This window comes from Pteropus medius, unplaced genomic scaffold, assembly GCF_902729225.1.
Source record: "Pteropus medius unplaced genomic scaffold, Ma_sr-lr_union100, whole genome shotgun sequence".
Taxonomy (NCBI): domain Eukaryota; kingdom Metazoa; phylum Chordata; class Mammalia; order Chiroptera; family Pteropodidae; genus Pteropus; species Pteropus medius.
Window position 1 is genome coordinate 3506769 of NW_024340701.1, and position 20535 is coordinate 3527303.

The following is a 20535-nucleotide window of genomic DNA, read 5'->3' on the forward strand; positions in this document are numbered from 1 at the left end:
ATGGACACATTTTTACTGCAGTAGAAAAACGTTCTCGATCTATGGTGAATTGAATAAAGGACGGTATGTATGGTGGTGATCCCATTTTTCCAAATACGCATTCGTCTACATGCACATATATAGAGAGACGCAGATTTGCATGGGGAAATGGCTGGATGCATCTATATCAAACGTTAACCAAGTTATCCCACCAGATGGTGGAATTTTATAATTTTTTGCTTATGCTTTTTATACAGATTATGTACTCTATAATAATATCTACTAGTGTGGTTTTAAGAGGGGAAAGAGAAAATTTTAGAATCAGATCTCTAATTGGGTGAATTTCCATAAGTCAGTCTCAGCTTCCTCATTTGTCAATGGGGCTCTAGCTCCTACTGCCAAGGCTGTTTCTGTCCTGTAGACATGCTAATGAGCGCTCAGTCTGTCCTTCTCCCAGGCTCCCCGCCTCCCAGTCCCTCCCATTTCCAGTCTCTCACCGCCTTCTCTGTCCCTTTCCCCTCCCATCCTGTCTGCAGCTCTCTCTCCTCCAAGCCTCTCTGGCCGTTGCTCTACCCCATACTGGCTGAGAGCCAGCTCAGCCGCAGAAAATCCACCGATTTCCCAGTCTGGCAGCAACAGGCCTTCTGCCTTTGCTGCGGTCCTCCCCTCACTTACTGGGACAGTTTCGAGGAGGGCAGTCCTAGCATTCTGGAACACCTGCTCCTGCCTGCCCTTTTTCTTGCCTGCTCCACAAGGAGGCCAACTTTCAGCCAGCCCTTGAATGGCCCAGTCTGACTGCAGCTTCCCGACAAGAGGAGCAGACACACGGAGCTGCAGGGCAAAATCGAGGCCTGTAGAGAGGGGCTGTGTCTGAGGGAGGACTTCATGACCCCTTGCCTCATCTCCTGCTGCCCCCACTCCCCATCTTCCAGTCTAGCCTCCTGAGTGGACTGTGCATTGGGTATACTTTGCCTTTGCTCCTGCCATTCCTTCTGCTGGGTTTGCTCTTAGTCGACATCTATTAAATACATATGGATACATCTCACAATTCTCACTTTAACTGTGTCAGGTGGGTGATCTTACCAGCCCCATTTTACAGATGAGGAAACTGAGGATAGGGACATTAAAGGGCTAGAAAATAACTCTAATTCGTCCTCCAGATTGACTTCATGGAAGCGTGACCTCCTTGGAAGGCCTTTTCTGACTCCCCAGCCTGGATCAGGAGCTCCCTTTCTCAGCCCCACAGCTCTGTCTGATCAGGACTATCTGGTCCTTATTTACTGAATCGAAATAGGAGTAATTAACCTGCAATGTTCTAGGACGGTCATGGGAAGTAGAGAGCATCTTGTCACTCAGAAAGTACAAGAATGAGTTAGGAACCCCAGTTATAGAACTTCGATGTGGACCTGCACATGGGAGGGTGTGTGTACTCTCCTCCTCCGTTTTCAAGAGTTCAGGTGTCTTCTTCGTGAAGCCCAAAGCCTTGGGGTAGTAAAGTGGTATAGTATCTAGAAAAGGTCCAGACCTGCCCGCTGCATGATCGGGACCAAGTCATTTCAGGCTCTGAGTTTGTGTCCCCATCCATAAAACTGAGATAAAAATACCTCTCATGAAGTGTAGTCTGCTCTTTCACCTCCAATATCTATTCTTTCTTTTTATTTTTCTTTCAGTAATAACAAAACTCCTAATTTTTAGCTGGGCACACAGCTGCTTGGAAAAGACCTCATCTCCCAGTCTCCCTTGCAGCGAGGCGTGGCCAAGATCCCACGTTGCAGCTGATGGACTGTGACAGCACTGATGGGTCTAATTCCTCACCCTGTCCTTCTCTTTGCCCAGAAGGGTCTGGAATGCTGACGGTAAGAGTGTTGAGCCACCTTGGATTGATGGCACTGCCTCGTGCTGGCAGAGAAATAAAAAGAGGCTGAGCCCTTAGCTTCCTGCAGCCGAGCAGTCACCTGATCCAGGCTAGGTCTTCTCTCCTCTATAGGAGAGAAGATATGGCTGCCTCACGTAAAGCAGCTCTACCCTTAGGTAGACTCCATATTCCTTCTAACAGCCTTAGCAGGTCATCGTGATGACTCGAGGAGACAATGCCTGTTAAAGAACACCTTAGTGGGGCATAATAAAGGGCGGCATTCTGATGGTTCAAATGAACTTGCTCCAGTGGAGCGACCCCTGGAGAACCCTCTGGACAGGCCTGGGAGGGGCGTCCAGCAAGATGAGTCTCCTTGGAAACTACTGCTGCCATTTACCTTTTACTTCCCAGGGCCATCTTAAGATAGAAAGACACAGACATCGGGGAGCAAGTGTCTTTCATTTTTAGGGGAAAAAAGGGCAAAGAATCCCAACTCATTGAAACTTCTGGAATCACTCAGGACAAAGTATTAGACACACGTGGACAAGCCTTGGACATGGGTCCAACATATTCCTTGCCCTAGGGAGAGCTCAGGAGTTCTGGTGAGAGCCATGTGTCCCCTACATGGCCACATGCTCCCACAGCACAAGCCCTCACTTCCTCTGTCCCTTGTCTCTCCTCCAGGGCCAGCTATATAATTTGCAGGCCCAGTACAAAATGAAAATGTAGAGCCTCTTGTTCATAAATTATGAGGAATTTCACAGTGGTGACAGCAGATGATTAAAACAAGCATGGTGTCCTTTGGACCACATGGATCTCTCATCCATGGAGCTGGCCTATCCCACTAAGTGCCCAGCATCCGTGCCCTGCACATAGTAGGCAGGCAGGCAGCCCACAAATGTTTGTGGAAATGGACTGAATCTGTGAGGGTTGTGCAACCCATAGCATACTGGCCTCCTCATCAAAGCAGTTGGGTTGGAAGTGGTTTTATTTTCCTTTTTCCCAATCTCAATTCTTTCCATTTCTTAGAGGAGGGGGCTGAGGGAGGCACAGGGTCAGGGGCTAGAGGCCACACAGAAAACACACTTCTCTGGATGGCTGAGTGGGCAGAAGTGAGCAACAGGCATTTCTGAGCTGTTCTCCTTCTTGTTTCTTGCCACAAGATATAAACTAATCTATTTAGTTAGAAAAACATGGTTTATTGCAATCTAAGTAATTTGTATTTCTTTTTCTACCACAAGATGTAAACTAATCTAGTTAGCTAGAGCAAGTTGGTTTAACTGAATTCAGAGTAATTACCCTCCAAAGCAAAGCGATGTGTGTGTTTTTTTTGGCTTTTTTTTTTTTTTTTTTCCCTTTCCAGTATTCAAAGGTTGAGATGTATATGCATTTATGATTAAATAAAATCCAGCCGTCTTTTGGTTTGTCGGGGCCTTGGCCTTTCTGGAGGGTCTCAGCCCCCATCACCACCACCTGGGATTTCCCGAAAATGTGCTGGAGGTGGCATGGAAAATCCAGTATGTGCTCTGGTGGAAAAGCAATTTGTAACAACACTTCCTGGAGCAGTTGAGTTCCAACTCATTGGGAGGGTATTTATATATGCTGGGAGGGCTGATAGGGCAGCCCAAGCCTGGGGCGATGGACTCTGGGCCTCATCTGGTCACTTCAGGTGGGGAGGGGGTCCCCATCCACTGTGGCCCCTTGTATGCCAGACCCTGTAGACAGGAGAACTCCCTCCTCCTAGGCCTGCCCTGTCCTGGGGCTGACAAAGATGCATTTCACACTCTAGCCATTACTCTCTCCAGGGAAGAAGACCTGGGGGTCTCAGAGAGAGGAAATAACCTGTCTGAGGCCTCGAAGCTGAGAAGAGCCCCGCCTGACCAGGCAGCAATCCCAGTCCCACTGACACACCCTCTGCAGCAGGTTGCTGACCAATTTCCCAAATGGCTGGGCAGCTGGATGGTGAGAAAGTTCTTCCCAGTTCACCAACTCTGTTTTCCCACCCGGCCCAGCTAGGTCTTCTGTGAACAAGTCTTTTCCCTTTGATAGCTGGAGAAATATCTTCTTCCCCGAGCGCCTCTTCTCTACACTACCCCTTGGTCCTTTTAGGTCTTCCTCACTCCTCCAGAAATTCACTCTCTCCACAGCATCCACGAGAACTAAGGAGGGCATGGCCTTTTATCCCATTGCCCCATGGGCTGGAAACAGGATTTGGCTGGAGTAAACCGGTATGCCTTCCAGTGGTTATCCCACTGAAAGAGGAACACCTAGGAGTGACCTAAAATGATGCCATTTGTAATGGCAGAGAGACACTCAGTAAGAACCCTTTGGTTCTCCCAGATCCAGCTGGTGGCTTACCTGGTGTCTATTCTGCCCTTTGTCCTTAGATCAAGTATCAATCATTCCCTACCTGACTTTAATAGGTGATACTGAAGGTGCCTGCTTTTTGTCCCTTGAGGTTCCAGCACAGACCCTGGATTTGGAACGCATGGGGTGGCCAGCACCCCATGAATATGAACCCACTTCTCTTCTCCCTTTTCTCCCGACCAGTCACAATGTCCCATCACTTGGCTTCAGGAGAAGAGCAGACGTGTCTTTTCCGATTGAAAACATCAGAAGAGCAACAAACAAGTAAATAAATGGACTTAAGTAGAGGAGGAAAAGAACCTACTATGTGCCTATACTGGCAAATATTCTCTCTTTTAATCTTTGCATCAACTCTAATGAGGGGTGTCACTGCTGCCGTTTTATAGATGAAGAAACCGAGGCATGGCTGTTCAATCTGCTGAAGTTCAGCAACTGAGACACCCAAAATGGAGAGCCCAGCCTTATCTCCATATCCTATGTCACGTCTGCAACCCTACGTGGCCCCCTGCTTTGGATAAAGTGCTGGAATTCCTGTTTCAGTCTTCTAGATTCTCTGTAGACTTCACAACGTTTCCAGACACACCCCACAGCAGGGATGGATAACTGGAAATGGGAAAGATTATTCACCTTTGGAAAAACTTCCAGCACTTTGCAGGTGAGCCCCAACCCTTTTGTCCCTGAAGGCCAGACCAAAGAGCACAAACACCTTCCTTCTCAATCACCTTGGCAGAATGACTCCTGGCCCTGCCCTCCAAAGGCCGGAACCAACTCCAGGAAAGCAGGCATGAGGCAGACACCAGAGCGTCAGGAAGAGGGCGGGATCTGACCCGAAACCTCTCACACACACAAATGTTTTTCTTAGGGAATTTCCTCCCCTCAGCTCTCTCTCTCAGATTCCTGTCTTGGTGACCTGGATAGATTCTGTTGGGCCTGCGAGTGGGGGAGCAGCCCTCCTCGGGATGGTGACAGAGCTGGGCTCAGTGTGATGGACTGTTGGAATTAATGAAGGAAGGGGCCCAGAGCCAGCTCGTTTGCCCATGGGCAATTTTAGCAGCAGTGTGCATTTGGATAATTGAAATCAGGGGTATGTGCTGGTATGCAAGGAGCCAGCTTCCAATACAAACACAGAAGACGACTCGGGCGCCCACTGGGCCTCCATCGCCAAACCTTCTAGGGTATCTGGGCCCAGCCCCCCTATCCGTGGAGAGAAAGAGCACTGTTGAGGAGGCCCAGGCAGCAGAGTCTGAAACTGGCTTTAGCAGGGCCATGGAGATGGAGTTCCTCTTCCACTGAGGCCACCAAGGAGCCCAGCTTGCTAGGACTTTTCACTAGTTCAGCCGACAGGCTGGATGCTGGGGGTCCCTGATGAATCAGATGGGCCCTCTGTGCCTGTTGTTGTGGGTACAGACTTGGTTAGACATGACTCCTGCCCTCCTGGAGCTCGGCCATGGGGGACAGGCACCAAAAACAGCCCACTCCAGTACGGTGAGGTAAATTTCACAAGGCAGATGCAGCAGGGAACAGAGATGCCTGGGTGCTTGCTCACCCAGGTCTTCGAAGTACTTAGAACAGTGCCTGGCAAATAGTAGGTGCTCAGTAAGCATGTCCGTGACATAAAGGAGTGAGACAATTGGGGAAGGGCAGAGAAATTTCACACACAAAAGTCGGAACAAGAGGCAGGAAGACCTGGTGAGACACTAGAAGCAGCTCCCTAGAACTGGGCCTCAGGAGATAGGAGAGTGAGGGGAGGCTACAGACCCTTCTTAAAGTCCCTCGACAGTTGAAAATACCAACTCAAGTTGCTATTTGCCCAAGGTCACAAACGATCCCTTACCAACAGGTTCCAGAGCCAGAGGCATGGGGATCACATTTAATAAATGCAGATTATACCTCAGGCTCAATGCTGGGTCATTTACACACATCATGTATGAGCTGCCTCACTCAGTCCCATCCCATGACCCACTGAGAGAATCTTTACAGATCCATTTTACAGATGTGTAAAGTAAGATTCCAAAAGGAAAAATAAGGTGCCTGAACTCACTTGGCTCTCAAGAGGCTAAGCAGGAAAGAAAGCCAGGTGATTAGAACGCCCGAGCTCTTTGACTCCTCAGAATGGAGCTGAAGTCTGAGACAGTGGGGATGGAAACAAGGGGCCAAGCCTTTGTCCAAGCCCAGTTGTCCTCCGAGGGTTGGCCCCGGTGAGGATCTGGCCAGAACCAGAGTGCCTTGGCTCCTCTAGCCAGGAGGGGTGTCCTGTCAGTCACAGTCTCCTGTGACAGGCTAAGAGGTGGCTGCTGTACCCAGCCCTGGGCCCTGGGAGCTGAACGTTCGGGATGAGCCCTGCTGTGCTCCCACCTCTCCCTTGCCCCTGAGGTGGTGACCCCTAGCTGCCTCACAGCCACGGCTGACAGGTCTCTGGGAGACACCTGTTTTTCATTGCAAGCCCCCGTGGCTCTCTGGCAACGGCTGTGTTTGTTTTGGGGGGGTTGCAGGGTGGGAGGGGAAAGCTGTTTCTGCAGGTCTGCAAGGACTTGGGGTTGCTGAGGAGGCCGCAGACAGCCCTGAAGCAAACGAGAGAGAGGAAGAGATCCCCGGTACAGCACGGGCTCTGGACTGGTGCTCTTGTCCCTCAGTGTCAGAAGGGTGGTGGGCTGCAGACTCGGGGAGACGGGGAGCAGCAGAAAGGCAGCAGGCAACAGAGGGAGACAACCACTGACAACAGGTCCTTAAAGAAGGCTCCCTCCTTCACCGCTTCCCCTCACAGCTGTTCATTCATTCATTCGTTCGATCATTCAACACTGGAACAATCACTGAGTGCCAGACTCACAAGAATAAATCAAACATACCCCTGGCCTCAATGTGCTCACTGTCTGTCTGCTGGGGGAGAAAACTAAGCAAACTGACCAGCCATGTGATGAATGCTATGACAGAGAGCAGCAGTGGAGGGGGCCGGGAGAGGCATGCAGGATGGAGGGGCTGACTATGAGGGCCAGGGTTAGTCAAGGAGGGCTTTCAGGAGGAGGGGGCACATTACAGAATCCTGAAGAGTCAAAGTACATGTAGAAAGGTTTAAAATGACATCTCATATAGGGTGAGGAACAACAGCCGAAGGGACGAAAGTGGAAGAAAACTTCACAAATGGCAAGATATTCTATATGGCTGGAGCAGAGCATGTTGGGGAAATAGCAGGACTTGGGGCTGGAAGGAGGAAGGAGGCAGGTTGAGGGGCTTTTCATCCTCTCCTTTAATGCCCTCCCATCTGCCCCCTTGTCTTCCCTAGTCAAATCCACTCCCCTTTTTTTCTTCTCTCCAGCCTCCTTTTCAATCCTCTCCCTTACCCTTATCCCAGCTGTGACAATAAGAGTCATACCTTGAAAGCCCCTACTATGCCTCAGGCACTGACCGATGCAATTTATACAGTTTAATGTTTGCATTTATGAAGTACGTGCTATTTTCCCATTTTATAGATGATGAAACAAGTCCTAAGAGGCTAAGTAATTTGACCAGGTCACCTGGAAGCTCTTATAGAGCAGAGCCAGGGGTTGCATTCAGAAGCCACAAGCTCAGGCATTACAGATTGAGTCCAGCATATAGCAAAATAACCCCAAAGACTGCTCTGGAAGACTGTGGGCCACGCAGAAGGAAAAGACTCAGTGACGATATTCCCTAAGCATGGCCCATTTCTTGGAAAGGAGTGGGGGTAAGGGGGTGTCCTAAAATAGTACATGGCCCAGGTAAGACAGCCTAGACAGCCAGGCTAGAGCATGAATCCCCTGAGGAGCTCTGAGAAGGGGCTGGGGGAGGTCAGGGAGGGCTTCTAGGAGGCAAGGGTACTGGGGCTGGACACTGCAGGGCCCAGGCAGGCAGTCCAGATAGGGCAGGAATTCCAGAAACCACTAGATGGTGACTCTGAGATGCTAGATGTGTATGTCCCCTGAGATTCTAGCCTATCTTTCCTGCCACAATGAAAATCCATGCTCTCGTGTCTGGGGGAGGGAGGGTGGGGTGCAGCAGAAGAGTGTGGTGAGAGAAGCTGCTGCCTCCATCACTCATGCAACATTCTTCCCAAGCTCTAATGAGTTAGAAACTAGTGTTACTGCCTCCCCGCTAGCCTTTTCCTGGGCAAATCCTCCTGAATTCCTGTTATAATCTGTGACATGCATGCTGGCATGTATGTGTGTACTGTGGGGAAGAGCTTTAGAGTCAGGATGCCTGGGTTGGGTTGGGTTGGGTTTGTTTTGTAAAAAGTAGCTCTTTCCCATTACAAATCCTGTCAACATGCATTGTCCTGCCTTGTTCTCACAACAGTTATTATTATTCCCATTTTGCAGTTGGAGGAACTAAAAGTCAGAACGAAGTCTTAATAGTCAGAGGCGCTGCTTGGACCCAGAAAAACAAAAAAACAAAAAAACAAAAACCTACTTACTGAGCTTTCAAGGCCCAGTTAGAATGTCGCCTTCTCTCTAGAGCCTTCTGCAGCTTCTCAGGGTGTGCCAAGCGAACCTCAGACCCAGGCTCTATCACACTGCATGGAAAGGGTAGGTTTACCTGTCTATCTCTGTGGCCAGGCTGTGAATGCTTTATTTATCTGGATCCCCACTACCTTTTAGGCAGTCAAACACACAGGATGAGCTCAACAATCGTGTAGCAAGTGGATGCATAATAAAACATTAGCCACCTATTTTGAGAACCTTTGGTGTGTGAGAATGGGCATATAAATAATACAAACAACCTTTCAAGTTAGATACTATTACACTTTACAGAGAAGTAGATAAGCCCAAAGGGACACGGTCGCCTACCTAGTTAAGTGGTAGAGCAGAATTTGAATCCAGGTCTGTCTGATTCCAAACACAGGGGCCTTATGTCTATCCTACTGGATAAAGACATTTTTGTTGACTTTATTAATCCTCCCTCCCTTTCCCCGTTTCTTCCTTTCTTCTGAGGCCGACAAGCAAGTGGTCGAGGAGGCCACGTGGAAGCATGCACCCCAGATAATCATCTGGAAGACCGGCTGTAAGCCAAGATGGGGCTGGAAAGAGAGAAGATCAAGCTTTTCGCGCCCAACCAGACTCCCTGCTTCCATCAATCCCACGCAGCCTGGGGAAAACCAGTGACCACAGCCATAGAGTCAGGGCGGGAAGTGAGCAGATCCAGGAGCTTGAGTGCCTTCTGCCCAGGCTGACAGGGGCAGAGGGGCTTAAGCAGCTCGAGTCTAAGTGGCCCCAGAGAACCTCATTAGGAGTTAAGGGACATTCCATCCTCCTCTCTCTCTGGAGGGCTCCTGTTCACGTTTGCAATCCCTTCTAAATACCACCTCCACTGGGGCATCTCCTCAGAGCCCACTATCTGATTATCAGACTTTCTATTAGTACAGCCTTGGTGCTCTGTGTTTGCTTGTTAATGGGTCAATAAGTGAGTAAGTAGGCCAGTGAATAAGTGGGTGAATAAGTTATTAAATGAACAAGTGAAAAATGAAGTAAATAGATGAATGAAAGAATTAAAGGGTGAATGAAGGAGCGAGTGGCTGGCTGCCTGGGTGAGTGGATGAAGGGTGTGCACTTGACCTTCCCCATAGCGAGCTATCCAGGAGACGGAAAAATTTCTCTGCCACAGGGAGCTCCAGAAATCTACGGTGAACCAAACAGCAAAGGCTTCCAAGGGCTCCTGTGGCTGCAGTCCTACCCTGGGAGGCGGCCACACTGTGTCCTGCGCAGAGTTCCCTGGCAGCACCTGTCCTTGTCCTGAGCTATAACTCCTTGGAGGACAGGGACCTTACGTTTTACAGTACTGAGCACAGGGCTGTGTGTAACAGGTGCTTTGAAATGAAATGAATGAGCAAACAAATGAATGAATGAATAAATGACACTGTGGGAGATCTGGGGGACCTCTTAGTCCTCTAGTCTATCTCTTTTATTTTATTATAGCCCAGCAAGGGGAAAAGACTGTCCCAAGCCTACCCAGAGTCAGTGGTTCATGCAGAAGGATGATCCGCTCTCTCAGACTCCAAGTACAGTGCTCTGCAGAGCCCGCCCTGACCACGGACACCGCTCATTTTATTACAGGTACTAACAACGTCTTTGAGGTTTGCATCCTTGGCGCACTGCACCACACTTGGCTAGCCACGCGTTCACTCAGTGCTTGTCAAACTGGACCTTAGCGTTTCCCCTGCGCTTGGAGCTTGCGAAAACTCTTCCTTGGTGGTGTCTCACCGTCTTCAGATTCACTAGGTGTGACAGGTCAGAGTGGTCCGATGGCTAGGTTGGGCTGACCTGTGAATTTCCGCAAGTGGAGGTGTTTCTGGGCTGCAGATGATGATCTCTGATGATGCAAATACACAAGTTCCCTCTGACGCCGGGGCAGGCAGTCTGGAAAAGCAAGCCCGTGGTGGGGCTAGTGGGCTGAGTTAGAAGGTTCCTAAGCCCTTCTCAGGCTCTCCAGTCTGACACGCATAGCCCTCATCACAAGGGAGGAAACGAGTCACTGTCTCCCTCCAGGCATCCAAAACTGACGTCTCAGTGCTGGGAGCTCTGTCTCACCTGCCTACCTATGCAGCGGTATTTCTGCTCCATTTTAAAACTGATTGGGTTTTTGTGGTATGTTGCAAAGATGCTTCGAGAAGCTGATAGTGTAGAGCTCAGTGGAGTCAACTGTCTCCGAAACCTTCTTTGGCCCCATGCCCTTTTATTTGCAAAGCACCTATTGTGTGTAAGGAAGTGTACTAGAAATTTTGACTCAGTGACTGGGACCCTACCTGTGAGCTCTATATCCCCAGCATCTAGTAAAGGACCTCACATCCTTTAACATAGTAGTTGCTCAATAAATGACTGTAAAGAAAGTTAAAAGAGCTGACATTTACTAAGATTCTAGATTCCATACAAACAATATCTTTAATCCGTACCTCGATTAGAAAAGTAGGTCCTGTGATCCCCAGGTGACAGTAATTCAGAGAGGCTAGGTAAGCTGCTCATGACTACACAGCTAATATGGGGCAGAATTTGGGTTTTTGACTAGGACATGTCTAGGTTTCTACAGGTGAAGGGGCTTCCAGTGATACCCACTCTGACTACTCGCTCCCCCATGACTGTGACACATGATCAAAGTAGAAGATGACACAGTAGTGCTTTGTGAGCTGAGAGGCTCTTCACCCCAGCTGACACTGGCCATTCAGAATGTGGAATCCTGCCCTGGACCACAATCTGCTAAGGAACTCAAGCCCAGCCAGCTTTCTGTGAGAGCAAGAGGAGCAGCGACCGGGTAGCGTCGAATGAGAAAAGATGGTCCCATCCACCAGGACAGATTTCCCCAGCCCTTCCAACTTCCGTCTAATTCCCATATTCTCCTGCTTGACCCCCAGCTGGGGTGGGTGCTATTGGAACCCGAGATGGGATGCTGGACAGATGCTGCTACATTTTCAAAGCGGTAATTTGGCCTGCACTTAGCCAGAAAGAGGAACAGAAAAAACTGAGTATAGAACGCATTAACTCAAAACCTCTTCCCACTGTTCTGCTTGCATGGCTCCTTCTTTTGATGAAAGAAAGTTCTTTTGGGCCGTGGCAGAGGACCAGTGCTCCACTGCTCGGTGGTAGGCAGGGTGTAGGGAGCCATCCTACCCTTTGTGAGTCATGGTGACTAAGTCCTTTAGTGACTAAGAACTTGCAGGTGTGAAAAGGGCAAGTCTCTGTCTGTGACCAGAGAGAGGGCTCAGGTTCTATTTGGGGCCAGAGTCAAGTGTCAGGGTGTGACTCCAGACTGGCTTTGATTCCTGAAAGGTCATCCAGCCCAGAAAGTAACTGAATCATTCCCCTAATATTTCCAGCCAGCTGATCTAGCATTTTTGAAACCCAGTCCAGAAATTTCAGCTTCTTTACATTATAAGATAGGATAGAAATGTCTCATAATTCTAGTTTTTATTAGTCCCACCTCCAGTTCTTTGTCACTTTCCCTCAAAACATTCCTACCCATTCTCTGGTCTCCTCACACATTTCATGAGGACGGTATTGAAAATAGACTCTAAAGACATATTAGCACTTTACAGAGACTTTTTTTTTTCCTTTTTAAATGAAGAAGAATTGAAAAAGCAGCAGGAAATTAAACTGATAAAAGAATGAGAAGGAAAAGGGGTTTGAAAGAAGAATTTTTATGTTTTATATTGAGAATAATTCTGGTTAATATTTCACTTCATGAGATTTAAGAACCAATCTCCAAATTAATGAGAAAAATATCTATACCATAAGTGGCAGCATCAACTAACATTTAGTGAGAGCTGATAACGTACCAAGTTCTGTTTATATAAACTCTGTCATTTAATCCTCACTGAGCACAACCTAGAGAAGTAGTTACCATTATTATCTCCATTGTACATACTGCAAAGGATGCTGGAGCCCCATGGCCTGGTTTAGTTTAGATTCTATCTCAGAGGTCACCGAAAATCTCAGAGCCATACAGTTTGTTCGATGGAGTACGATCTTTTCTGGGATGCAAGAGATGGGATTAATATTTCTTTGAGCATTTACTACATGCCAAGCACATGCTAAGCCGTCAGCAAGTATTATTTTGTCTAATCTTGAATCTAGTTATAAGACAAGTATTGTAATCCTTTCTTATAGAGAAGAGGAGCAAATGCCCCCTGACTCCATGGTGCATAGAAGAGGGACTAAAGAGGAAGCTAGGTCCTTAACCTTTCAACTCACCATGTTATGGGAAAAAGGCCCGATGACACTGGGCCTTTTTATCTCATGCCACACAGCAGCACATGCCAGAGTACATTTGCTCTCCCTCTCTGCAATTCTGCCCAGGCCATGTCATGATGTCTTGGGGCTGCTAGAGTCAGGAAAAGGTGTTCCTGCCACTGGAGAGGAGCACAGGCTTCTACACAGAGCTCTGGCTCCCAGTAATGGATGTTTGGCTTTGACCTACTTGATCTGTCAGGGCTCTCCTGCTGTGTAGGACTGCTGGCCCCAGCAGCCACAGGCCAGCCCGTCCTTCTATACCTCTCCCCTGGCATACCGCCCTGATCACCTCAGATCTTGCCACGAGGCTGCCAGCTGTGTTAAGAGCTGGGTAGCAGGTCCCTTTCCAGTTGAGAGGTGCGGCCATTGCTACCCAGTGGCCATGTGTACAGAGGGATTGGGGAGGATGGGAGGGTAGAGTGTGGAGGGTGGACATAGCTGCCAAACATTTTTATCAAGGAAGGAGGCCAAGGTGACTTCCTAGGGCATGCAGCATCACAGGCTGGTATTAACCTCTCAGCCTGTCCCTCCCTCTTCCAGCCCCCCATGCTTCAGAGAGCCCATCCTTTTCTGAGTCCTGACTGTGGATTTGGCTGAGATGCAGATACAATACAAATCCTAGTTTCTGGGTTTGAGAAGTGGATGGAAACCAAGATCCACCCACAAACAAGTCCATGCAGCCCAGGTACGCACAAGGCACACTGGTGGGGATTGTATGACACAGGCCGAGTTCACAGAATGGAAGGATGAAGGTAGGGGGAAGTCCCCTCAAAGGGCCTTGGAGGACTTGGAAGGGCTGAGATTGAGAACAGCAAGGAGCTAGGAGGGTGTTTTTGGAAGCGGGGGCGGCCAGCATGAGCTAAGGTGAGGGCAAAGGCTGAGTTGGCCTTTAGTGGAGGCCTGGCGCATGTAAACGGTGTCCCTGAGGGCTGGGTGGGCTCAGGCCACCAGAGGTGCCAGGTGCAGCCTTCCTGTTCTGTGTGACTCAATCCTATAGTCCCGTTTCCTTGACAATATGGGTAAATACGAGGCCCGTAAATCCATCCACAAACACCCACTGTTCCGGCATCTTCTCCCTTCCAAGTGAACAAGCCCAAAACCATCCCAGAGAGTGTGATCTTGATGGTACCAAGCACTGTGGAACTGCTGTGTGGGGAGACAGGTTTCCTTCCTCCTGAGTGGCCCCCTCCCGCCCCCAGAGTCATGCCCTTTTAGGCCAAATGGGCTGCAGGGGAGGGGCAGGCCAATACCACAGTGGCCACAAAGGATGCTGCTCTTTTATCAGGAGGGGCCCCCTCATTAGGAGAAATGCAGGGCCATCCATGATGGGAGGTGTCAATTGAACATGCTGGCCCAGAAGAGGCTGCCAAAGAGAGAAAGCACCCCCCTCCCAACAAGAGTCGGGGAGTACAGAGAACACTGGCCAGGCATCGCCAGGATTGGGCAGGCTCCAGGCCCTCTCTGAGCCTTTGGTTCTTCTTCCAGAATGGGGAGACATTCTCCTTGCCCTGACCTCTAACCAGAAGCTAAATGGAATGGAAAGGAATTGCCAGAATAAGCTTAGTTTGAGTAGTGTCTCTGCTCCTCTCTCCAGCAAGAGCCAGTCTTTATGGCTAGGTGGGCCTTTGGAGATAGTCCAGCCCTTGCTACTCAAAGGGTGGCCCATGGACCAGAAACATCAGCAGTGCCTGTGAGCTTGTCAGAAAGGCTGACTCTCGGGCCTACCTCGGACCTTCTGAATCATAATCTGCCTTTTAACAAGAACCCCAGGTGATGCAGGCACAGTAAAGTTTGAGAAGCATTGTTCTAGTCCATCGAGTTCGACTCCTTCACACTACCAGTGAAGAAACTGAGGCTCAGTGGGAATAAGTCACTTGCAGGAGGTCACAGAGTTAATAAGTGGTCAACAGGCCCCAGCAGCAATGTGGTGCAGAGGAAGGATTATAAGCCTGGAAAGCAGAGCAGCCTCAGTTCAAATCCTGCCTCTGTCCTAATATGCTCTGTGACCTGGGGAAAAAGCTGGCTAATTTCTCTGAGCTCTTGTTTTTTCATCTGTAAAATGGGTATAATAGTAGCTACCTTTTATTATTATGGGGAGGATTCAAATGAGATGACATATTAAGGCTCTCTGCACAGAGTATGCCTTATGCCCGGTGCTCACAAATTTTGCCTTCCCTATACCCACTGCCTCTAAAATCTACACTCTGTGATTACTGGTCCCAAGAGTCTGTGAAAAGACTGTTTCTCAGACACAGTTGCTGAACTAACAAGGGAAAGAATAAGCGAGGGGTGGAGGTAGCAAGGCTTTTAAAGTTTAGATCGCCTTGTCCTTTAAATTCTGAAAGGTTCCCAACTGAATCCTCTAGCAAACAGCCAGTCTGCCAACAGGTAGGTACCTCGTTATTAGCAAATGCCCAGCACACGGCACACGCTCAGCTAATTTGATGAGCGTGTGACTGAAGGGTCCCTGGGCACTCTCACTTCCCCAACTTCCATGCACCCTTCAGGGTCGAACCCAAACACTCTCTGCTCCAGGAAGTCCACACTGATCCCCCTGGGAAATGATCTCCCCAGCAAAACCCTAACTGCTTTAACGTAACTCACAGGCTCTGTCCCTCTCTCAGCCTCACAGTGGGACCCTTTTGGCTAGACCAGATGACTTGCAGGTCCCTGAGCACAGGCATCTTTGCACATGCTGTTCTTTTTGCCGGGAACTCTCTTCCCACAAACCCCCCCTTTCATCTAATTCCTACTCAATCTTTCTGTCTCAGTCTATGTGTTAGTTTAGACATAAATCTTTCGTGTAGAACCAGGCAAGTGAGGCCCCTGGAGCACAAAGTTCGTGGAGGCCCTGGCTTTCAGGTGCTGACCCCACACTTGCACATCCTGAGAGAATGAATCTCCTTAAATTTTGAATCGTAAGTGCCTCCCTCACTTCATCACGGTCCCCTCATTTCCCTGAATCCCCAGCTTATTTCCAAGCCCCACTCTGCACTGCCTCCTCATCACACCCTTTCCTGAAGAGTGCCGTCCTTGTCTGGGTGTTTACCAGTCCCCCCACACTGTAAACTCCAGAGCCAGGACCGTCTCTGGCTTGCTCACCATTTTATTCCCAGAGCCCAGTACACAGCAGACACCAAACCAACGCCTGCTGAATGGTCATGGAAGTTTGGTCTCCCTCCTGTCCTCTCAAATCCCACTGAAGGCACCAGTGTCAGGGCACCCAGCACGCCCGCTTTCTGCTCCATAAAGCTGCTCCTTGAACCACTGGACAGCACTCCTTGAGAGACAGTCTTCACCTCTGTATGTCAGGACCCAGCATGGAGCCTGACACGGAGGGGTGCTCATACTAGTTGGTTGGACGGGGCTGTGTCATTGGAATGACGCTCTAGTGGCAGCACTGAGGACATTGTGAGCGGCTGGGCCTGGATCCAGTCTGGACAACTCCCATAATGTCCTCACCTGTCTCCTCACCTCAGTCTCTCTCTGTCCAGCTCATCTCCAGCAAGAGGGCCAGTTGAAGCACTTATCTGTCTGTAGCTCCCAACAAACTTTTAGTTGCTTAAGCCCAAACTCCTCAAGCAAAATAACCCAGGCCCTCCGTGAGGCCTTTCTCTCCACACTGCCACTTCCTGTCAGGCTGCCTTCACCACTGGTTTGCCAACCCTAAATTGCTTGTCCCTCCCCCACTCCTTCCCCACTCTCTCTCACACATACACAAACACTGGTGGCATTTCACACACGTGTGCCCTTGTCCACTTTAACCCTTCTGGCTGGAATGCCCTCTCCCCTGGCCTTCCTTTCAGACTCGGAGCGGATGGTACCTTCTTTTCCAGGGCGTCTTCTCTGGCACTCCTCTGTGGCCTCTGGGCTTTTGCTGTTCCCTCTACTTGAATACTCTTCCTGCTGCTTTTCACTTGTCTTGTCCTTAGGCTTCCCCGAGTCAAAATCCCTCTCCCAGGATGCCGTCCCGCCCCAGTATGAAAACAGCTGGTTGTAGTGTGGACCTCGCTCTCCCCACTTCCCCCACCTCAATCCCTCCACATGGTCACTGACTCTGTTATGCCGCAATGCTCAGCAGGACCAACTCTCCCTCATCTCCAATTCCCCAGCACCCAGCCAGGTAGGTGCTCAGGTGTAGAGGATAGTTGAACTGCATACCTTCCCAGTTCTCTGGAAATCACACTGTGATCTTCCCTTCCTCCCTCCCAGAGGGCGAATCCTGAGCCACAGTCAGCAGAGATTTAGGGTTTGATTTCTTGAATGATTTTCGGTGTCTGACAAGATGCTAAAGAAGAGAAAGACCAGGAGGCCAGGTGATTTATGAGGGAAGTGTTGGCTCTGACAAAGTTTGAGCCCCAGAGATTAGGGCAGGCAGGAGCAAAGTGCATGGCTCTTTCTTGAGGGGTAGGGGGATTTCTCTGGGTATCTTCACCTTGATCCCTTTGGATCAGTGCTGAACTCCTGGTTGACTCTGGCAACTTCCCAGTCCACATCTGGAGATAGAACAAGGCCACAGGCAGTTTGACAGGTTGGGAAGAAAGGGAGTCACAGTCAGAGGCTGTTAACCAGGCCTGCTTTGTCCTGCCCTCCTCTCTCCCTCCTAGCAGGCCTCCTGGCTAGAATGTGGCCTAGGGCCAAGCTCCTCACTTTACAGGTAGGAAATCTGAGGCCCAGAGTGGGAAAGGGACGGACAGCCCAGGGTCCCATAGCAGGTTGTGAGCAGAGCTGGGACCCGATTTTACATTTGTTGGTTCAGGTAATCCCAAAGACCACACCCCAGGGCCTTCTCAGCTTACCTGTCTCGGAGGAGAAAACACAAGGTGTGGCTGCTAGTAGAGGGAAGACAAAGGTCAGGCCATATCTTCAGGGGCTGAGCTAGAGGCTCCCTCAAGTTCCTCCCACTCTGAACACTCAAGAACTCCGCAACAAGAAGGCAAGGGTGGAATGACCATCTCCCTGTTTTCTTTTTTTTATTATTATTTATGCCTACAGCACCTGGTCTTCTTAGGTGGTCTCCCATCCAAGTACTAACCAGGCCTAACCCTGCTTAGCTTCTGAGATCAGACATCGGGCTTGTTCAGGGTGGCATGGCCTTAGACCATGAACCGTGGCTCCACTGGGGCACGAACCCAGGACCTTCTTCGCGTAAAGCTACACTATGGAACCATGTCCTCTATGTTTTCAAATAAGGAACAAAACCTGCACATTATAAGTGGCTTGTTCTACACATAACCATTCATTCATTCATCAATCATTCTCATCCCTCTTATGTACCTATGAGGCATTGTTTCAGGTGCTAGGGATAAGAAAAAAGGTCTCAGTGCTCACAGAGCCTGCATTCTGGTGAAGGACACAGGACATATACAACTAAATGGGTGAATACAGGCTAGAACATCAATACAGCAAACTGAAGCTTCCTACGAAGACATTCCTGTCATTGAGAGGTGAGGTTTGTGCCCCTTCTGCTTGAATTCTGGAGGGTTCTGTGATGAGTTTAACTAAGACATAAGATGGAAGTGATACTGTGCCAATTTTCTGGCCCAGGACTCAAGGACATTGGCAGTTTCTACTTCCAGTCTCTAGAAATACCCACTGTTGGAGTGCTGAGCCATCACATGAGAAGGCAACTATGCTTCTGGAGACACCACGTGGAGAGCTCCTGAGACTACACAGAGCGGGCGAGCATCCCAGCGGAGCCCGGTCTTCCGCTGCACCTGCCTTCTGGAGGGGAGCCTTCCTGAACTCTCCACACCAGCCCCGCCATCAGCTGAATACCCTGAGTAATCTCACAGGATGCTAGGGCAGTAGAGTAGCCCAGCTGCTCTCAGCCCAAATCCCTGACCCACAGGTCATGAGCATAATAAAAGGACTGTTAAGCTACTAAGTCTGGGACAGTTTGTTACACAGCGATAGATAACTCAAAGGTCAAGTGCTGACAAGTATACTGTAAGGAAAAATAAAGCAGAGTAAAAGGATATACAGTGACAGGGGTGTTACTTTCTGAGAATGTGCCTCTCTGGGAATGTGATATTTCATTCAAGGCCTTAACAAAGAAAGGGAGCCAGCCATGGAATGATCCAGGGGAACAGCATTCCATGTGCGGAGATGGGGGCTGGCAGTAAGAGTAAGAAGCCTAGATTGGGAAGGAGATCTGCAGGGTTAGATCACAAAAAGGCCTGGAGACTAGGAGAAGGCTTTGCACTTTCTTCTAGTGTGAAAGGAAGAAGGCATGGCATGCTTAAGCAGGGGAGCAACGTGATCTGAGCAAATAAGTTTCTCCCGGCTTCTGCCAGAGGGGAAACTGTGGGGGAACCTGAAGCAAGTACCCCCACTGGGAGGCTACTGCAACTCATGCAGGTGGCTTGGACGAGGATGGTGGCAATGAGGAAGGTGGCAAGAGGCAGGATTCAGAATTTGGAGTGAAATGGCACAACCAGGACTTTCTGATGGCTTAGATCTGGACATGGAGAGGGAAAAAGAGGAATCAAAGATGGCTCCTGGGTTTTTCGCTTGAGCCATTCACCAAGATTGAGCCATTCTCCAACAGGGTTAGGAGGTACGAGAGGGATACTTGACAGGAAGAGTTCTAAGATTCCTGATAGAGATCCAAGAAGAGTTGCTGAGTAAATAATTGGAGACACTAATCTAGAGCTCAGGGCTAGAGATATAAATTTAGGAGTCACCAGCATGTTGCTAGCTAGCTCATAATTACTGAGCCCTTACAAATTCTGGCCCCAATTCCGACTTCTACAAGTGTTCATGATATAAATGGATGGTGTAAGCAGAGTGAAAACATGGTGTTCGAGACCATGGAGTTGGATGGGATTGCCTGGAATGTAGACAAAGGAGGTCCATCAAGGAGAAGACTAAAATGATGGATGATTCGATTTGGCAAAAATCCAATGTAATGACTTTAATAAAAGCAGTGTCAGAACAGCAGTGAGGATAAACTAGTGATATGATTAGGTTGGGAAGAGAATGGGAAGCAAGGAAAGGGACAGTGAGGACAAACAAGTTACTGGAGGAGCTTAGCTATAAGGGGAAGCTGAGAAATGGGACAGGGAAATGTTGAGTCAAGGGAAGTGCTTCTAGATCAGATGCTGCAGCATGTGTGCAAGCCGAACGGTCAGTAGAGAAGGGAAATCAATGCAGAGAGGAGAAGGGGTGAGCACAGGAGCAAAAATGCACATGGTAGGGGGACGAATTTGTGAACAAGGAACCAATATACCAGGTAGGTGCAGTTTATCCACTGTAAAAGCCATAACACAGCAGAGCCTCTGATGCTCAGAGGAGAGACCACAGGTGGCCAGTCCTAGCCCCACCACTGAATGGCTGACTGACTCTGGGCAAGTCACTGTTTCCTGATCTTCACCTGGGGATTAATTATCCCTACCTCCCTGGGCTGCTGGGATGATTACACGGCTATCGGCTGTCAAGTGACTAGCTCAGAGGACAATGGCTCTAGCAGTTCAGGCCTGGGTCATGCAACAGACCTCTTTGGGTCTGAGATTTGTGGTTCAGTGTCAGCAAGGGGTGGGGATGTAGAGGGAGGGACAGGGTATTTAGCAGACCGGGAGTGTCAAGCCCTCCTGGGCATAGAGG

At 49.3% G+C, this 20535-nt stretch overlaps 1 protein-coding gene and 1 pseudogene across 1 annotated transcript in view; both read right to left on the reverse strand.

Moving 5' to 3' along the window:
• TRABD2B (TraB domain containing 2B) overlaps nt 1-20535 on the reverse strand; it is a 203771-nt gene that overhangs the window by 129756 nt on the left and 53480 nt on the right. The gene's annotated exons all lie outside the window — the stretch shown is intronic.
• Nucleotides 17917-18032, reverse strand: LOC120581275 (uncharacterized; annotated as a pseudogene).